Here is a 20,484-nt window from a genome sequence, read left to right as displayed (position 1 = left end):
CACACACTCAGGTTCAGTAACTGCGGCAGATGTAACTCTAACTCTACAGCAATAGTGACGGCAGTGTGTGAACTCCAAGGGATGTGCACATGAGTAGAGCTTGCAACCATGCTGAGTTGTGGGACATGTGTAAGGCACCCCCCCATAGCCATGGTAAGGTCTGGCGGTTGTCAGTGTAATAGTCTTGTATTGGTCATACATGCACCGCTGATGTTGTGATCTGTAAACCAGACATCAGGCATTCACAAATGAGATCTGTCCACATATCATCCCAGGTATGTGTCGCTCAAACATATAGGGGCTGTGAGCATTGGAGCTGACATAACTGACACAGTACTACATATGCAGCAATGGTTTGTACACCTGTGAGGTATGGTGCACAGTACAAGGCAGGGTTCAGAACAGGTCCACAGTAACACTGTATACATGGGTGCAGTGTTATCATGGAAAAGGGCCATCACCTACCAACACAGCCCTTGCATCACACACATGTATACTGGCACCAGCATGAATTCACTATAGCTGCACTGCATGCTGTTGAGTACCATATGTAATGCATGCTGACAGAAGGGTAATGGGAGGATTGTGTGTACAAAAGTTGTGTAACCTCACATGTAGGTGTGTGTGTGTGTGTGTGTGTGTGTGTGTGTGTGTGTGTGTGTGGGGTGGGGTGGGGTGTTTATTGTGTCTGTATGTGCAATCTGGTGGAGTGGAGTGTGGTCGATGCATGTCAGATGTATGTGTACATGCGTGTCTGTTTGTGTGGGTGTCCATGTATGCACAGGTGATTGTGGGGTTGATCACATGGCAGTACTTCTCCTTGGGATCGTGCCGTACATGGACATGGAGTGACACATGAGACACCATGAGAACTTGTCTGATATGCGATCACAGGACAGCTGATAGTATAACAAGGTCTGTAGTATGGAACATGCATTGAGAGAGAAAGTACACACCAGGTATACACATCATATTGCCATCAGCAGATAAATAATCAACTACCCATGTATGTAGCACTACAGATGCAATGGTGAATTACCAGAGCACGCCAGTGAGTGTATCCAGATATTACTGTTGTCCACATGATAGGTTGATTGTGCAGCAGATGTGGCATGGACTAAGCAAGACTGTAGTATGAGACTCCGGTGTGTGAAATATGTAGTGAATGTAGTAGCCCCTACAATATGGGGCCAACACACAATGATTGGACATACACAGGGTTAACACTGGATGACAGCAGTGAGGCCATGTACAACCTACTCCACTCAAGTTAGGGAGGTGATGGAGTAACAGGTCATGTGTTGTGATCACACGTGTAGGCATGGAGAGGAATGATATGTTAATGGGTAGTATTAATAAGTGTATGTTAGTAAGTGCCATGCAGGATGGAGAACATATGTAACTGAATGTGGGACTGTCTGTAAACCCAGGGACCGGGAGGTAGTAAGGTGGACTGTCAGTGTGTGTGTGTGTGTGTGTGTGTGTGTGTGTGTGTGTGTGTGTGTGTGTGTGTGTGTGTGTGTGTGTGTGTGTGTGTGTGTGTGTGTGTGTGTGTGTGTGTGTACTGTTATGCAATGCTGTACATGTCTTAAAGTGTGTGTTTGTTTCCCCCACAGGTGGTGAGGTGGGTCAGGGTCCCTCCTGCATACAATCTGAGGTTGATGTCAGTACAGACACCAATGATGATGGTACTGTTGAGACACAGGTGGCATTGTCAGAGGCTGACACTGTGCCATCATTGGTCATCACCCTCCTAGCCACCCCAAACCTGCACACAGTTACAGTGCCCATATACACCCCATCACCAGTGGCCATAGCAGAGGGACAGTTGGCAGTTGGTGCCAGTGACCAGGAGAGTGTGGTTTCCATGCCGACTGTGTCGGGTCACAGTCTGCATAGCCAGATGTCTGGCAGTGAACCACATAGGCAGATGTACCGTGATGCTTGTGGGAGGCACGCTGCTCATCATACCCCTGACAGAAGCGCCACAACTGGTACCACCAGGAGCATCTTTCAGGCTGTCATGGAGGCACAGGCACATATGGAAATGCACACCAGACAGGGCCTGAGGCTGCAGAGGGCTGCTTTCTCATCTGTAAGTGACAACATCCATGAACTTGCTGCTGCCCTCCATGAACAGAATGAGATCATATTTAGACAGTTGGGTGAGATGGTGGGCCTCCTTGACCGTGGTATGTCTGTGCTTGAAAACGTGGTGGGAGTGGTGCAACAGCCATGTGGACGTAGGCCAGAAACACCAGCAGCTGGTGGTCAACGTGGATGTGCTAGGATGCCAAGCTGCTCCTGTAGTGGCAGTACCAGCCCCAGCACATCACTGGGGGTACTGTCCACACCACACCACAGCAGGCCTCATGCACGTGGCCCTGGCCAGTTCCAGGTGGGACATGGTTCCAGCGGACATCTGTCATCATCAGGGGAGAGTAGCACATCAATGTCTGTACCTGCAAGTGCCCATGGAACCCCTGGCAGGCACAGTCAGCGTGTCTATGGCTGGAGGTGGTGAACTGCACACCCTGCCAGGTATGGCCTGCAGCTGTCCAAAAACACCTGTATAGGGCAGCCAAATGGCAGAACTGTGTGCATGCATACCCACACACTATGCAAACACACTTAGGGCAACCCCATACCAACACACACCACATCACCACGCCCCAAAGAATTAAACCCCTCACCCACACACACATGGTGTCAAATGTATGGACCACCCTCAGCCTCTGCCAAACTAGTAACACACCCTGTGCATATGATGATACCTGTGCCACATCCATGTCATCCACAACATTGATGCAGGGGCAGGCAATATGGTTCTGATGCACACAATGACTGTAATAGAGTGCAGCACTGTACTGCAGTGCAAGATGTTGTCAGGGGTAATGTGTAATGCATACATGTCTGGTAGTGTAGCCATCCAGCTATGATGCATTTCAGCTGTTAGTAATAATGATTGATTGTGATCTCCATAATTTTATCCAGTTGTGTTGTAGGTGCACGTGTCAGCAGGAGGATGGTCTGCAGTCATATTCCACAAGGGTTATGGCACTGTGGTGACACAATGGTTGTGACATATCCAGTGTACAGTTGCACACATGCCACAGGTTTTTATAACAGTTATTGCCTGTGCCACATTGACAGATGACCCGCTAGGAGATGTATAATCTGCAACCTTATGTCAACCCATCCACATACATGCACATCCTTACTTGGAAACACTGTGACTAGACCCCTACCTAGGTAAGTAGTGCTACTGAACTGTGTGGCTTTCATTGCACACACCACAAAACATGTAGGGTGAGGTGTGTACCAGGTTACATGGTACATGCAGAACATCCACAGACATGTACAATATGGTAATGGGGGATGTAATGATTGTATATGGACAATACATAGTGTGTCATACCATCATATACACATTGACAGACACATAACAGGCAGACACTCATCTTACAGACCTGGGCTTATTGGTGCTAACTAACTAGTCCATGTGTCCAATGTGTTACAGGTAGGCTGCACACAGCAAATGCATAACTGGGCTGTATTGTGGTATTAGTTACCTGTATGGTTGATGGTGACAGTGGTCACCAGAAAGTGGTACGTGGGACATATACCGGGTGTACCATGGTGTAATAGTGTACACAGCACCCACATCCCCCAGTGGATATTGTACACACTGGAACCCATTATGACACTCTGACATACCCACTATCACACATTACCCATGACGGAAATACAACCCATTGTATATCACAACAGTGGTACTAAGGGATATGCATCTAATGCACATGCCACAGGCATAGTAGGGTGTCACATTGCCATGCCTCACCTATGGGCAGCAACAACACTATCTGTACTACTGTTTGGCAATGTGTAATGTAATAGGAGTATGTGGTTTGGAATAGTGTACCCTACAGATATGCAGACATGCACACATACACACACTTGGCACAACTGAATGGGTTTCCCATGCCTATCGACTCATTTGTACAACACTGTTGTGCTGGTATTGTAAGGCACATGTAGCCATTAGGGAGAGGAGTGTAACAGGGTACATTTCATGTCCAATACAGCAGCGGCCACATCTGACTATGGCAGTGGGTGTTGAGGTGGCTGTGAAGGCTGTCATGGAATTCCCAACTACAGGTGTACTAACACACAAACACTGTTATCCTCAGTAATGCACATGTACATGTGTCAGTACTGTGGTGCATTGCTGCAGGTGGTCATAGCTGTATACCTGGCTATTGTCCATGGGGATATTGGTTGTGTAGCGGGTGTGTGTACATTGGTATCATGCCATCTGCATTGTGCCAGCAGGCAATCTGTCAACAGACACCATGTTAGTGACTGTCAGGGTGAGAGTGACATGCATCAGCCACTCCTCTGGATCCCTTCTGCACATGGCCACTGAGGTGATCCAGTTGACATGTATGCAACATGTATTACAACACATGATTAGTGTCTGTTGTGATGAAGACCTGTACCCAAGCATGTTCTGTTGACTGTGGTAGTGTAGTGTAGGTACCAGTGGCATGTGGCTCATACGGGGTGTTGTCTCCTATATGTAACAAGTAGTACACAGCTGGCCAGACAGGTCAATGTCAATCAAGCATAGGTTGTCTGTACGTATCCCAGCTGGATACCTGCCATCTGCACATCTGTAGAGGGACTGACAGACATCAGTTTGATGAGTAGCTATGCAGTAGGATGAATGTGTTGACAGATTAATGTTTGACAACAATTTGTATGCCATTACTACATGTTATAAGTCCTCACTAACATGTGCTGTACAGACAGTACTCTACAGTTACATTCCACATGTCTGATTATTATCCAGTAGGGGATATATATACGGTGACACAGCCCACACACCAGGAACATGACAGTGAGGCCTCAGAGTGCAGCTATGACCACAGGTGTGCTTGTTGTCAGCCCTCTACCCTTGTCTGGGACAGCACTGTCAACAGTAGTAACACCATGTTACACTACATGCCAGTGTGACAGCACATACCCTGGGTTGCTACTCCTGCATGTAACACATTCACATGGATAACAGTGTTGTACAGGTTTCATATACTTGTGTGTCCCAGGCATGAAACTAAAAACCCTTTGCTACTGTAATGACAGCACATAGACGCATGTACCATACATGGCATTACATACACTTATTACAGATGTCATTTCCCAGGGTTTGACATAGCCTTGTATATTAAGCAGAGATAGCCTCTGAGTAGAAGTTATGTCACAGAGTATAGCTGGAGGTTTTCTAGATGGTCAGCATAGGGCATCTGCTTTAGGCTTGTGATTCTTATAGTCAGGTATTTCCATGGCCTTCCCAGCTGTTGCAGATGTCTTATGAGGTACATACCAAATGGGGCATTGTACTCTATGAGTGTAATGAGGGATGTGTACAGTGGGACAATTACGTACTTTTTTCTGGATGAAAAGCCCTCAGTAATGAGGTGTGCCACATAGAAGGATTTCCTTACTGTTGTGGCAATGTGGTTAATGAAGATGAGACCACTGTCCACCTGTGTCCCTATGTCTGTCATCACACTTTCGGTGTTTAGTATACTGCCACCTATGTGGTAATTCATGGGTACATGGTATTTCCAAAGGTAATAACTATACATTACTTGGCATTAAGCTTAAGCCCATGGCTCTGGTACCAAGCATCTGTTTCTGTAAGGCCCTGTTGTAGAATATCCACATCATTTGGGGATGCAATAATGGCTCCCAGTTTGCAGTCATCTGTGAACTTTGATAGCCAGAGTTCCATATTGTTGGCCTGTACTTCAGAGACATAGATGCCAAACAAGAGCGGTCCCAGGACTGAACGCTGAGGTACTCCATTTGTCACTTGCCTGGAGCAGGGATTGGAGTTGGCTACTTTTACAGTCTGGGTTCCGTCAGTAAGTCAGTTGGCAACCCATCGAGTGATGCAGGAGTTTATGTCCAGCTTAGTATGTTTAACTATGTCTCCAGAGTTGGTGAGTAATATGAAGCGGGTCAAAGGCCACGGGCAAGTCCAGATAGGCTGTGTGGACCACCTTACACACTTCCACAGCTCCAGACTGATTCAAAATAGTCAATGAGGTTCACAAGCCCAACCTGGGTGGGGTCCAGTGTTTGCTGTTTGCCAATGTCTTTGTTTATAAGTTCCATGATAATGCATTCCTTGACCTTGCAGATCAGGCTCGTCAGACTGATGGGACGGTAGTTCCTGGGATCCAAGGTGAATACCCCCTTGTGGAGTGTGATAACTGTAGCTGTGTGCTACTCATTGGGATTGAAGCCTGATGTGGGACTATGATTAAACATGACACTTTGGTGAGGTGCAAGTTTATTTTGTAGCTCATATAGTACACAGCCTGGGATGTCATCTGGTCCCATGGATGCTGTATTCCTAGCTGTGGAGTGTGTGGTTTCTACCTGTGTGGCTGTGATTACTGGAATTGGCAATCTTTTGGTAGTGAGATGGGCCCTTTAGGGGCTGAGAGGAGGGTGAATATGGCAGTAAAGCGATCTGCCCGGATATTGGCAAACTCTTTGGAATCAGTATATTTAATACCATTCTGTAGTAGCTGAGAGCAGTTCTGAGCATTGCCGTGTAGATTCTGGACATAACTATAGAATGCCTTGTGATTGTCATTAGAATCTTTGGCAATATATTTACTTAATGAGCTTTGGAGGAGTTTGAGGGATCTCAGCTTCTTACTGAGGCTGGTAAGGGAGCTGTTTGCATTTTGGGATTGACCTTTTTTTCTTCAACAGTTTCTTCCTTCTGTTGTATAGTTTTTTTATTGCAGTGGATTGACTTCCTTTTTTGGAGGACAGCGTCTTGGCTCTATTTGGGATGACACAATTCATGCACGAGTGGATGTGCTCATACAGTGCCTTAAGATAGGATTCACCAGTTGCACTTTCATCTCCCGTCTCCATGGGTGTCATGAAGTTTGTCATGTCTGACTTGATAGCATGACATTGGCTTTGGAGAGGGTTCTTATGGAGGTTTCCTTACTGGCGGGTGGGGGTGGGATGTGGATGTCAATGGTGATTACCTTATGGTCAGACCTGACCAATGAGGGGGTAACCACTGGTGTGGAGCATCTTTCTCCCATGTTGGTAATGACCAGTTCTAGGATATTGGAGCCCCTGGTTGGACAATTAGTTGATCCAGGGGGTTGGAATGTATGAATTCCAGGAACCATTTGCAAAAGGTGTTGGTACCCAAGTAGTTTTCCCAGTTAATGGCAGGGTAGTTGAAATCACCCAGTATTATGGTATTTGGTTGTATCTTAATATTGTCCATTATGGTTATAATGGTGTAGTGGGAATCTTGGGGCATTGTGGGGAATCTGTAGCAAGCTACATTTTGGATTGCAATCTTACCTAGTGCTAGTTGCACCTGGAGATTTTCAGATGCAGTGTGTTAGGAACTAGGCTGGAGGTGTGAATAACCTTGGTGAATATGGAAACTCCTCCTCCTGTAGTGTTATGGTCTTGGTTTGGTGCCTGAAATGTGTGATAGGAGTTGTAGCCAGGTATTACAGGTGTGGTCTCTGGAGCGTTGAACCAGGTCCCATTTATTGCACTGATATCGATGTTCCCCATTTGTAGGTGTGCCTCAAGAGAATGCCTTTTTAGGTTTAGACTTCTAGCACTGAGTAGCATTACCTTCAGTTTTGCATGCTTGTATCTGTTATGGTGGTGGTTTTGTCCTTTGAACCTTGACTAGATAAGGCACTATGGGGGTGCCAAGAGCTGTAGTCAGTAACCTGAATCCCAGGGCCAACAGGTGCAGACCATCTCTGGCAAAGCATCATGGTTTGTCTCATATCATCCCAGGCAGACAGATACTGCATCCCCTTTGAATGACATCAGAAGCTTAGCCACTTGTTGAAGTCATTGCTGTGTATATGTATATGTGTGAGTGTTTATATGTATATATATATATATATATATATATATATATATATATATATATATATATATATATATGTGCAGGGACGTCGGGAGGCATACGCACTGTACTGATTTCAGTACAAATTATTTAGAAGGGGGTAGCTTTTTAAAGCTTCACTTTTTCGCGCTTTTCTGCACGATGACGTCAGCAGCTCACTGCGCATGTATTTCCGGCCGTTTTCAAGCGTTATGTACACGAGCGGGAGATTGAAGCAGCTTCACCTGCAAGGACTTTATTGAGAACCGAAGGATTCAAGCATGTGGATGTAAGCATTACATTTGGATGTACGAGCGGGTCGTGGATGCAAGCATTTGTACGAGCGGGTCAAGGACATTAGTTAGGAGAACCGAGGGTTGGTGAGTAATATGAAGTGAAGGCTGGTGAGTAATATGAAGTAAGAGAGTGTGTGTGTGTGTGTGTGTGTGTAAATGCCCCAGGTGGGATGTACTGGTGATTACTCATGATGGTGTGGTAGGGAATACTCAGGCTTGAACCCTGTACCTTGTATGCAGGTGTTAAAGACCTGAATTCCCTATCCACCACCATTTAAAAAAAAAAAAATTGCAGATTTTTGCCTCATATTTGATCTGATCAATATATGTATCATATGTGTTTTTTAAATATTGCAATGCTTGAAATTTGATGGTGCAGTGGTAGCAACGTAGCATTGATGCCTCACAGCTATAGGTTCTTGGGTTTGGTGCTTGGCTGGGGTGACTTCTTTGTTGGGGGGGGGTCAGTATCTTCTCCATGTGTTTGTGTGGGTTTGCTTTTGTGTCCTCCCATGTTATACAAAGACATGTCTGCATTATTTTTTCCTGGGCCTCTGCTGAAAATAGTTTTTTTTTTTGTTCCAAGTCAGACTGTCCTGATTAACAAATTGACAGGCATTTAAATTTCAGACTTCAGGTTTCTGAATGTTTACTTCCTTACATATTTGATGGTGCAGTGGCAGTATTGTTGCCTCACAGCTATAGGTTTTCTGGTTTGATTCTTGGCTGGGGTGCCTTCTGTGTGGAGTCTGCATCTTATCCCTATATTTGTGACATAGTAAAACAACTTTTTGTTCTAGCAATAAATATATACTAACACAACCTTTTTTATAGCAATATTTTTAAGTTTATGACTATTTGAAATTTGTCCTTATTTTTGGGACTGTAATACCCTGCTATTGGCTTTGTCCAGGTTTTTTGTGCTAAGGTTGACAGCTATGGCAAGAACTGAATTCACTGAATATGTTTGAGGGCTGTATTCCCTCATTACTGGGTTTGTCCAGGTGTTTTGTGCTAAGAGGTTGACAGCTATGGTGAGAACTGAATTCATTAAATGATAGCCATTTAAGTTTCAGTCTTCCTCTCTTTCACAAAGCAGGTGATTTGGCATAGTGGTATGTTGTTCTGACTATTTTGCACAGTGACCTTGGCAGTAAAATGTATGATGGTAACACAGCATTTTATTCTAGCATCTTTCCAAGATTATACAAGCAATGTTTAATGTGTTCCTGTTTTTTGCCCTTTTGACCCACCCCAATAAATTTGGCTTTTTCCAGACTTCTTGTGCTGCGAAGTTGAGATGTAGTTGAGTATTGCGTAGATTTTACAAGGAGCTGAGAGCTGCAGGGGAAGAGAAGTTTAGTGCTGATTATGCTAAATCAGCTTACATTGCTAGTAGCACAAAATGTTGTGTACTTGCTTTTAATGCAGAAGGTTGTTGGTTCTACTCCCATAAGGGGTGAATGCTGCTGTACTGAAAGTTAAGACACTAACTATGAGCCTGTTATCAGTTTGCCATCCATTTCCTATTGCAATATTACTAGCTTATTATTAATGTAATTTAGGCAATTTATTCCTCAGGGGCATCAGACGCTTTATTTTTCGGTGAAGTCATGAAATATAAAGATGATTGCTAGCAGCAACCTCTTCATTACTTAGATTTATTTAACGTGGAATTATTTAGATGACTTTTTTTACTACTTCAGAGATTGTGCATATTATTTACTGATAATGGTGGACTGTAAAAGTTTGACTAGACTTTTATGATGGAAATGTTCTGAATTGGGCAGTTTTGTTTCATTGTTTACTGGAAAAATAGGAAGGTGTATCAAAGAGCACATGTATGTTTCATATGCAAGGGGCCTATGATTTAAAAGCAGCCCAGAATTCATTTTTATCTGCCACGGGTAAAATGTATTTTTCTTTGAATGTGGGTTTTAATGTTGTTTCAATGAATGTGAGTTTCAAGGGCAGAGAAGTTTTAATGCCAAGTTTGTTTAGCAGATGTCTTAGTGTTTGTGCTGTAAAATGCAAAATAAAACTTTCAAATGAAGTTCAAATCATCATAGAAGTAAATCAGTATGTACATTAGTGTTTATGGTAAATGGAGTGAAATAGCAAAGTAATGGATCTTTGGAATGGCTGCAGGGGGAGGCTCTATTCGACCATGGTTTTGTGAGGGGAAAGGGCGGCAAACTTAGACAGCCACAGCTGAACTATACCTCCCAACTGTCCAGATTTTCAAAGAATGAATAGATTTTTTGCTTCTTATTTTGGTTTGTTCTTCAATTTGTGGTTTTCTGGCAAATGATTTAGGAATTAAGTCACTAAATAATGACACACTAGTTTCAGACTTTATAACCTTCAGAAAAATGCATGCTAAAATAAGACCTGTTCTATCAACTGTCCCAGTTTATACAAGAGCAATTTTAGTACTGTTTATATGTTCCCTCAATATATTTGGCCTTGTCCAGATTTATTGCATTAACAGGTTGAGAGGTACATGCAAATAAATTGCTTTATAGAATTAGGCGTAGCCAAACCTCAACTGTCCCTGATTTTGGCTCAAAATGTTGCTCTTCCCTAATGATCCCTCCACAAAATAGCAATTTTGGAAGAAAACATAGAGGGTTTACTTTACTTTTATAAATAACTGTAATGATCAGAGTTATACATTACTTTTATTTCAGAAATGCATGTAGATTCTCTAATTTTGTCAGCTGCTCTAAGTTAACTGTGCTCATATTAAAATGGTGTCCCTCCTTTGACAGGTTCCCAGCTGTATTGTCTGGCAATTTTATATTTTTGCATCACATTTTTGGTCCGTTTTTCATAAAATTGCAGTTTTCTGGTAAATTAGTGGCAAATTGTTAAAGACTGAAGTTAGAAAATAATGCAGACATTTCAGTTTCAGATTTCATACCTTTCAGAAAATTCGTACTGATGCAAGACCTACTACTATTCTATTATTTTTCTAAGTTTATAAGAGCAATATTTAACAAAAATGTCCTTATTTTTGGGCCTTTGCCTCAGTTTTATTTATGAGTTTGTTGCTGTAAGAGGTTGAGAGGTTTTGTGTGTGTGTGTGTGTGTGTGTGTGTGTGTGTGTGTGTGTGTGTGTGTGTGTGTGTGTGGTAGGTAGCATACCTCTCAACTGTCCACATTTTGCAGAATGTCCAGATTTTTGCCCCATATTTTTGTCTGCTCCTCATAAATTTTGTGATTTTCTAGAAAATCATTGAAGGCTGAAGTTGCTAAATAATGACAGACATTTGAGCTTCAGACTTCATGTCCTTTAGAAAAATTCAAACTAGCACAAATCCTGTTATTCTAGCAACTTTCTAAGTTCACGAGAACATTATTTAATATCTGTCCCTGTTTATTTTAGAATTTGTCCATATTTCTTGCACTAAGAGGTAGGTAGGGGTGTGTGTGTGAATGAAACATCCTAGTTAGTGGTAGCAGGTGGTTAGTAATTTACTCAAGCTCAAAACCTGTACCTTGGTTACAGAAAACAAAAGCATAAAGTCTCTACCCCAACTACCATGCTGCATTTTTCAAAGAACTGACATTTCAGATTAATTTTCAATTCAGGGAACCGAGTTTGAGTGAATTTATATTAGATTACTGAAGAGGCATTACAGCGAATGCCTCTTCTTTGACACTAAAAGAGCGAACCGTGAATTACGAGAAAGGCCGTAGCTTGGCTGGGGAGGGGGGTAGCAGTTTGAGAGCTGTCAGTACAAATTTGAAAATCCTAGCTACACCCCTGTATATGTACATATATATCTCCATATATGGATGTGGATATGCATATGTTCATATATGTATGTGGATATGTATATGTGTATATATCTATATAGATATGTGGATATATGTGTACGCATATATGTTTACCATATGTCCAGAACATGCAGTGGAGTCCTACCTCAGCACCAATAGTCCCAACCACTTAGTGCAAGGGGATGTCATGGATGTATTGCAGGTATATATGTAGACTGTTGCTACTGTCATAGGGGTGTCTTATCAGACATGTTGGGTGTGGGAGGTCACATCTGCTGTAGACATGTGCACCATTGGCTATGGAGAGACATCCTAAGGGCATCATAGTACAGTACCACTGCTAGCATGTACTGCCCCTGTCAACTGCAGCAGAGATATTGGCCAATACATGTGGACATTCTGACACACTCTGTACAGTCCAGAGGTATACACAGAACCCATTAGTGCAAAACATGTGTACCATGCCTGACAATATGGATGTTAACAGCCATGTAGATGGGTATAACACATAACAACTGGTATACATATGCCACCATAGGTTATACATTCACACACCCCTATCTGGCCTGACACATAATAACTGCTAGTACAGGGGTGCCATGGCCACATACTACCCACTAGATATTAACATACATCTGTATTTTATCCCACTGTACTGTCTGACATACATGACTGTTAAGGGAGGCCCAGCAGCAGTACATCTGGCAGGTATCTGCACATGACATCTCACTGAGTAAGTATACTAAGCTAGGCATGTAACAATGCACTGTGCAGGCTACAGGCAGACTGGCTCAACACTGGCCTACATCTCCTCTGGGGGAATGCACATGTACCTGCATATATAGCAGGCTGTACAGGCATGTCACAGCACAGGGTAAGATACACCTGTGTGAAAGTGCATAACCACAACCAATGAGAACACAGCCACAGCCACATATGACAAGCTAGCATAATATTACAGTATATGGACTATCTGTTCAACACCATCCTCATATGTGCCACTCACACACTAACCCTACATATACTGGGCCACTACACAGTTTGGTCTGATGGTTGACTGTGGTATGGGACATGTGTGTGCATGGCTCTACAAACATGTAAGCCAATACGGTAACATACAGTGGAGCAGCATGTAACATCAGATAGGACGGGACCTAGGATGATGATAACTACCACAGTCTGTACATAGGCCAAGGTACATATTAACAATACACACACACTGTCGACATTCACCATAAGTACACAGACCTCAGTACTGTACAAACAACCACAGTATGTAAAGGTTATGTCATCAAATATAACCCCTACTGTACATAACATGTGTAGCAGTCTGATATCTCACTGGCTTGTTATCAGATATAATGACACTAAAGGTATACCACTCCCTTATACTCTTCTAGCATGTCAAGTGGTAGATTACTGGCATCCTCTCCAGTTCAGCTGGTCAATCTGGGTATCTTGAGATAATGCTACAATTGTCTCATGTACACAGACAACCCTCTCCTCCTCCCAACAAACACAAATACATGTGAGAGATGCAACTATATAGCCAAACTGGAGGCTGAACTCTCTCAACTCAGGGCTAGCATGACCAGACAGGAGGAGATGGCAACCACACACAACAATCCCAGTCCCACATAGACCTACCACAACTGCAAACCAAACACATAAAAACACAAAGACATACTCGGAGGCTCTAATAAAAAACTTACCAAAACAACAGAGGCTCCCAAAGCAGACATCCAAAAATCCACCACCTCAAAACAAAACACATGCAACACATACTTCAATAAATCAGTGTGTCAACCAATCGCAGCCCTTAAGGCCAAACACCTTGCCTGATACACTAGTAATAGGTGACTCCATAGTCAGACACACTGATGTCCCACTGACTAGGCTGAACAAGGAGAAGGTGACTGTGAGCTGTCTATCGGGAGTTAGGATCTGCCACATAACACACGCACTCAGGCCACTCCAAAGCAAGTACAAATATGACTCTGTCATTGTCCATGCTGGTGTGAATGACCTGAGACGTACCTCCCTGGACTACATGAAAAGAGACATAGAGGAGCTCTCCGATTATGTAGCCCAGGCTGGTATGACCCTGACCCTGAGCAGCATCTTGCCCTCACCAAGAATGATACCACAATACAAAGACAAGATGATCAGCTTTAACAATTGGCTCAAGTACTGGTGTCATTCTAAGGGGATCCAATGTCTGTCTGCCTGGGATGATATGTTGGACAAGCCACGCTGCTTCGCAAGGGATGGCTTACACCTGTCACCACTGGGCTTCCGGATATTGGCTAAGGCTCTTGCCACCCCCATAGTGCCTTTTTTAGGCAAGGCTCAAAAGACAAACCCACCTCCTTAGAAAACAAAAATGGAAAAAACTAAGGGTAATGCTGCTCAACGCCAGAAGTCTAAATCTCAAGATGCAGGCACTTGATGCACTCCTCAGCATGGAGAACATCGACGTCTGTGCAGTAACTGAAACCTGGTTCAAGGCTCCTGAGAGCACCCCAGGCTACCAGGCTATACCTCATATCATGCTTTTCGGCCCCAAAACCTAGGCCGAACCACAAAGGGAGGGGGAGTGTCCATATTCATAAAGGACACCCACACCTCCAGGTTAGTAGCAACACATGAAGCATCAGAGACCATACAGGTGCAACTAACCATAGGAAAAACTGCTATACAACTGGTAGCATATTACAGACCACCCTCCCAATCTCAAGAACCCCACTCAGCCTTCCTGAAGACATTGGAGGATATGAATGTATCACAAAATACCATCATACTGGGAGACTTCAACTTCCCAAACATAGATTGGGTACATTATTCTAGCCCTAATACCCTAGCCCAAAGGTTCCTGGAATTCATAAATTCAAATGCACTGGAACAACTAGTCACCTCTCCCACTAGGGGAGATAATATACTAGACCTGATCATCACAAACATGGGGACAAAATGCTCCACACTGGAAGTATACCCCTCACTAGTGAGATCTGACCACAAATTAATCACCCTGGATATACATATCCCACCTCCGCCCCCAGCACAAAAGACCACAGTGAAAAACTTCTCAAAAGCAGACTTCACTCTTCTTAAGACTGAGATGGTATCCTTTAAGCCCACTGTGCCAGTGGATACCACATCCCACAATGCCGAATCCTTCACAAATGCTTTCTATGGACATCTCCAAGAATGCATGGATCATGCAATCCCAAACAAATCCAAGTCCCTCTCCACCAAATGTAAGCATCCTGTCTGGTGGACCTCAGCCATAAACAAATTGTATAACAAAAGAAGGAAGCTACTGCACGTCAGAGCAAAATCCCATGAAGGGAAGACATCTCTGATCAACATTAGCAGAAAACTACGTTCTCTCATAAAAACATCCAAGGCAAACTTTGAGAAAAAAATCGCTAAGGACACTAAAGATAACCACAAAGCTTTCTTCAGCTATGTTAGAAACCTGGGCGGAAACCCTCAGATATGCTCAGAGTTGGTTCACAACAACAAAAAATACACTGAACCCACAGATATTGCTAACATTCTGGCTGACAGGTTCAGTACATATTTCTCCCCTTCTTCACCCCCAAAAGAAGAAATACTTATCCCAGCTGAATGTAATCTCCCTGTCATCTCAGATGTCCAAGTGAGAACTGCCCTAAGCAAAGCAAAAAATACAGCATCAATGGGACCTGACGGTATCCCGGGGTGCATGTTACATGAACTCCAAGAGGAGCTAAACCCACACATAAAAATGCTATTTAACCTTAGCCTTACTTCGGGATATGTACCTGAACACTGGCGTACAGCAACAGTGGTCCCACTCCACAAGGGGGGTGCCTCTATAGACCCTGGAAACTACCACCCCATAAGCTTAACTAGCCTGGTCTGCAAAGCTATGGAAAGAATCATTATGGAACTCATAAACAGAGACATAGGGAACCTACAGACACTTGACCCCACCCAGTTCGGCTTTGTAAAGTGCAGATCCTGCCTTTTAAACATGGTTGATTTTTTCGAAACAGTCACTAGAGCCATTGATGAGGGCAAAGCAGTCCTTACAGCATACCTGGACTTGGCTAAGGCCTTCGACACAATACCCCACTCAGGCATCATAGATAAGCTAAACAGCTTAAAAGTAAACCCTTATGTCACTAGATGGGTTGCAAACTGGCTAAAGGACAGAACCCATAAAGTTAAAATTGCTGGAGCAATGTCAGACTCAAAGCCAGTCACAAGTGGTATCCTACAGGGATTTGTCCTGGGACCCCTCTTGTTCGGCATTTATTTCTCAGATGTTAAAGCAAACATGGGAGGGCTGTGGCTGACAAAGTTCACAGATGACTGCAAACTAGGCGCCATAGTCAATACACCAGCAGACACACATATCCTACAAAAAAGCCTCACTGAAACGGACAACTGGTGCCGTAGTCACGGCCTTAAACTAAATGCCAAAAAATGTATAGTCATCCCTTTTGGAAAAAACAAAGTACCCACAAATTATCACATAGACAGCAACCCACTGAGTATGGAAAAAGTAATCAGAGACCTAGGGACCCAAGTAGACAGCAACCTCTCATTTGACACCCACGTTGCCAAAGTGGCTAGAAAAACATTCTACCTTGCACACCTCATCATGAAGGGATTCACATCCAGATCCAAGGATGTCATTGTACCCCTATATTCCTCCCTCATCAGACCCATGATTGAGTAAAATGCCCCATTTGGTATGTACCTCACCCGGCATTTGCAACAGCTGGAGAGACCACAAAAGTACCTCACCAAAAGGATCAAGGGTCTCCAACATATGTCTTATTCTGCCAGACTAAAGAAACTTCAGCTCTATTCAGTAGCATACCGCCTGCTCAGAGGTGATCTCTGCCTGACGTACAAGGCCATGTCCAATCAGGATCTGATGGACATGCTCCACCTCAAAAAATCCAAATCCATCAGGACCACGAGAGCTAAAGACTTAAACCTTGGCACAAGTATGAATAGGACATGTTGGAGGGATAGATTCATAACCCAGAGGCTTCCCATGCTTTGGAACAGGATCCCAGTTCATATTAGGCAGAGCCCCTCACTGACTCTCTTCAAGAGAAATCTTGATGAGTGGATGGGTGATCGTAAGTTTACCCCAGGGGTCACATCTGTGTCACTGCTAGACAGGGGCACAGTAAACTAATTCTATTATATAAGGGGACCTTCATTGTGTCACTACTAGACAGAAGCACAGTATTCTAGATTTATTCTGTACATTTTTGTACCATTTCATGGGGTGGCAAAAGCCACATCACTATGGCTAGGCTTACAAATGCCCCAGGGCAGATAGCCTAGTACTATACTATGAAACTATGAAACTATGAAACTATGGTGTACAGCACATATGCACCTCTTAATGCATGACATATGTACAAAGGGTGACTGAGTTGTGGCTGGATGCACATACACAGGGCCAATACTGACCCATTGCTGAGATAACATCATACATTTACTGTTGTAACAGGGTTTGTTGCAACATATGTCCTTTGAGGGATATGCTGTCAGTAACTGTCATGTCTTTCACCATCTACAGACTGCAATACTCACACTACCTTCTGCAGTTCACAGATCCATGTTCTGTGGGTAAAACATGACACCAAAGGTACCACACACTGCCTGGTCTGCAGATAACCCTACAGATGGGGAGTCCTCATAAACATACAACTGACATGGCAGGTATTAATACATGCAGGACAGCCATATATGCACACACCCTGTTAAACCAACATTACTCCAAATGCAGTATAGCACCACTTTCAGTCTGTAGTCAGATCAGGCATATCCCCCTCTTGTGTGTTGGCCTCTTTCCACAGTGTATGTTGTCAGAGGCAAATCCCCACTCTATCTGAAATGCTGTTTGCCAAACAGCAGAATAAGTTCCTGCTCACAGTGAATAAAAAGGACCAACACAAACATGATGTTCCTAGATATTGGAGTGTGTTTCCATGCAATTGGCTATGAGAATGTTACCACAGCTGTTCCACATGCAATCAGCTAGGAGAAGGCTGCAATTCATGCAGATGCCATCAGCTGATCATGAGCATTACCTAAAATGCACATGCTGCTGCCTAAGAAAAGCAGGTATAGGTCTCCACATCCACCAGTGATGGAGGCAGACAGAGGCATCAACAAGTCAAGGAGGGGTGGGAGAGTAAACGCTAAGCATGTTTGTGTCATACACCTACCAGTACAAGGTATCAAACCTCTGATGACTATGTAGTGCTATCACAGTCCTATACAGTTATTGGATGTGCCACAAAGGTTACCTGTTGTGGAGTCCGCAGAACATATATGTGATGGTGAGTGCCATCTGGAACAGGGATAAGGTAGCTATACGGTAGATGATGTACACGTGGCTGATCGCATTAACAGGTGCCAGCATCAACACAGCCACACTCTCACAGGGATGCACACACATTAACACACTTGTCAGGGCCAGGGATACAGCTTATCACTAGTGAGATTGCCAGAACACATTACTGTGCAGATGTCACATGCACCACATGGGTCATATGGAGGTTATATGGGCAAAGGGTATGGGGAGGTGTCTGACATCAGACAGCATGCTTCAGTATGCCACTGGGGGTTGTAGTGAGTGTGGATGTGATCATATGCATCATACAACACACACACACAAACACACAGGGTGTCAGTACTGACATGCATTTGTATATTTCTGCATGGGTAGGTGGTGGTTGACTGCATTGTGGCTCAGGCCTGTGGTTTTTGCATTTGCCCACACAGGTGGGTATTGTATCCACCATCCAGTCACCTGGGTGGCTATTGCGTGTGGCCAATGCTGTGCATCGCTTGCCATGTATGTGTTCCCTAGTCCATGACATGGATGGTGTCTGGGATGTGCACACCTCCCACATGCATGTACAGTGACATGTGGAACCGTACCTAGGGTGTCGGGCCCATGTTGTGTACACAGATTATCATCAGATGTGCCAGTCTTGGCCACCTGTGACAGGAACTGGAAATGGACAGCAGGTTAACCCTGCACCTACATTGTTAGCATGCTAATGACATTCCCTGGTGTCAGTGGCATCTGTCCATACAGGGCATGTTTTTAGGCATGGTGTGTCCTTTGTGGGTCACATGTGATGGCACCACAGGTGTACAGGTGTCCAAGGGGAACATGGGGAAGTTGCACTGTCTGCATGGATGTGCCTATTGGACAGATGGAGAGGGTGCTATGCCCTCTGTAGGCCACTACAAACCCTCCATAGTTACTATCAGTCAGCAATATGCAGTGTACTGCACACATATTGGCTGTTGCCTCGGCATGTGTGTATGTGTATGTGACATTGGTTGAGAGTGTACTCTGGGTAATACTGGGGTTGCTAACTGTGATTGCCTGGCCGTGATGTCACATGCATGGGTATTTATTTGCACCCCAGCCTCTTTATTTGCACCCCAGCCTCTTGGCTATTTCACATATGTTATCCCTGTACAGTGAACATTCTGATATAGGGCCACCATAAAAGACATCTGCAAAACCTGCCCCATATAAGGCCCAGGTGTCACGCACTCATGCCCACCTCCACACAGGATACAAGTCACAAGCACACACATCATGTCTGGGATTTGAACCCTACCTAACTAGTTTATTACACTACAGCACTACGCAGTTATAGTATACACTACAGAGATTATTTGACTACATCCTCTCCAGAGGTGTATTTCTAGGTGGATGACATCAGCAGCCTTGCCAAAGTAGAGCATACAAATTGTATGGAGTGTGACTACCCTAAAAAGCATTGCTCTCTACACAGACAGGGTCAGACAGACATGCACAAAAACACACTTGCCATGTCTGGGAGTAGAACAGCTACCTACCTAATTTATCACACTACAGCCATACGCAGTTACAGGACACGCTATGGAGATTACTGGGATACAGTTTCTCAGAGGTGTATTTCTAGGTGGATGACATCAGCAGCCTTGCCAAAGATGAACATTTGAATTGCAGGGAGTGTGACTACCCTAAAAAGCATTGCTTTCTACACAGAGGCAGACAGGCACACAAACTTTCCATGTCTGGGATTAGAACAGCTACCTATCAAATGTATCACACTATAGCAGTATGCAGTTACAGGACGCACTACAAAGATTACTGGGCTACAGCTTCCCAGAGGTGTTTTACTAGGTGGATGACATCAGAAGCCTTGCCAAAGATGATCATTTGAATTGTAGGGAGTGTGACTACCCCAAAAAGCATTGCTCTCTACACAGACACACAAACACAAACAGTTGCCATGTCTGGGATTTGAACTCCTACCTAACTAGTTTATCACACTACAGAAGTACGCAGTTATGGGACATGCCACAGAGATTACTGAGATAGAACCTTTCCAGGGATGTCTTTCTAGGTGGATGACATAAGCA

Source organism: Protopterus annectens, chromosome 2.part1 (assembly GCF_019279795.1).
Source record: "Protopterus annectens isolate FY-2018-M chromosome 2.part1, PAN1.0, whole genome shotgun sequence".
Classification (NCBI taxonomy): Eukaryota; Metazoa; Chordata; order Ceratodontiformes; family Protopteridae; genus Protopterus; species Protopterus annectens.
This window is presented reverse-complemented; position numbering follows the sequence as displayed.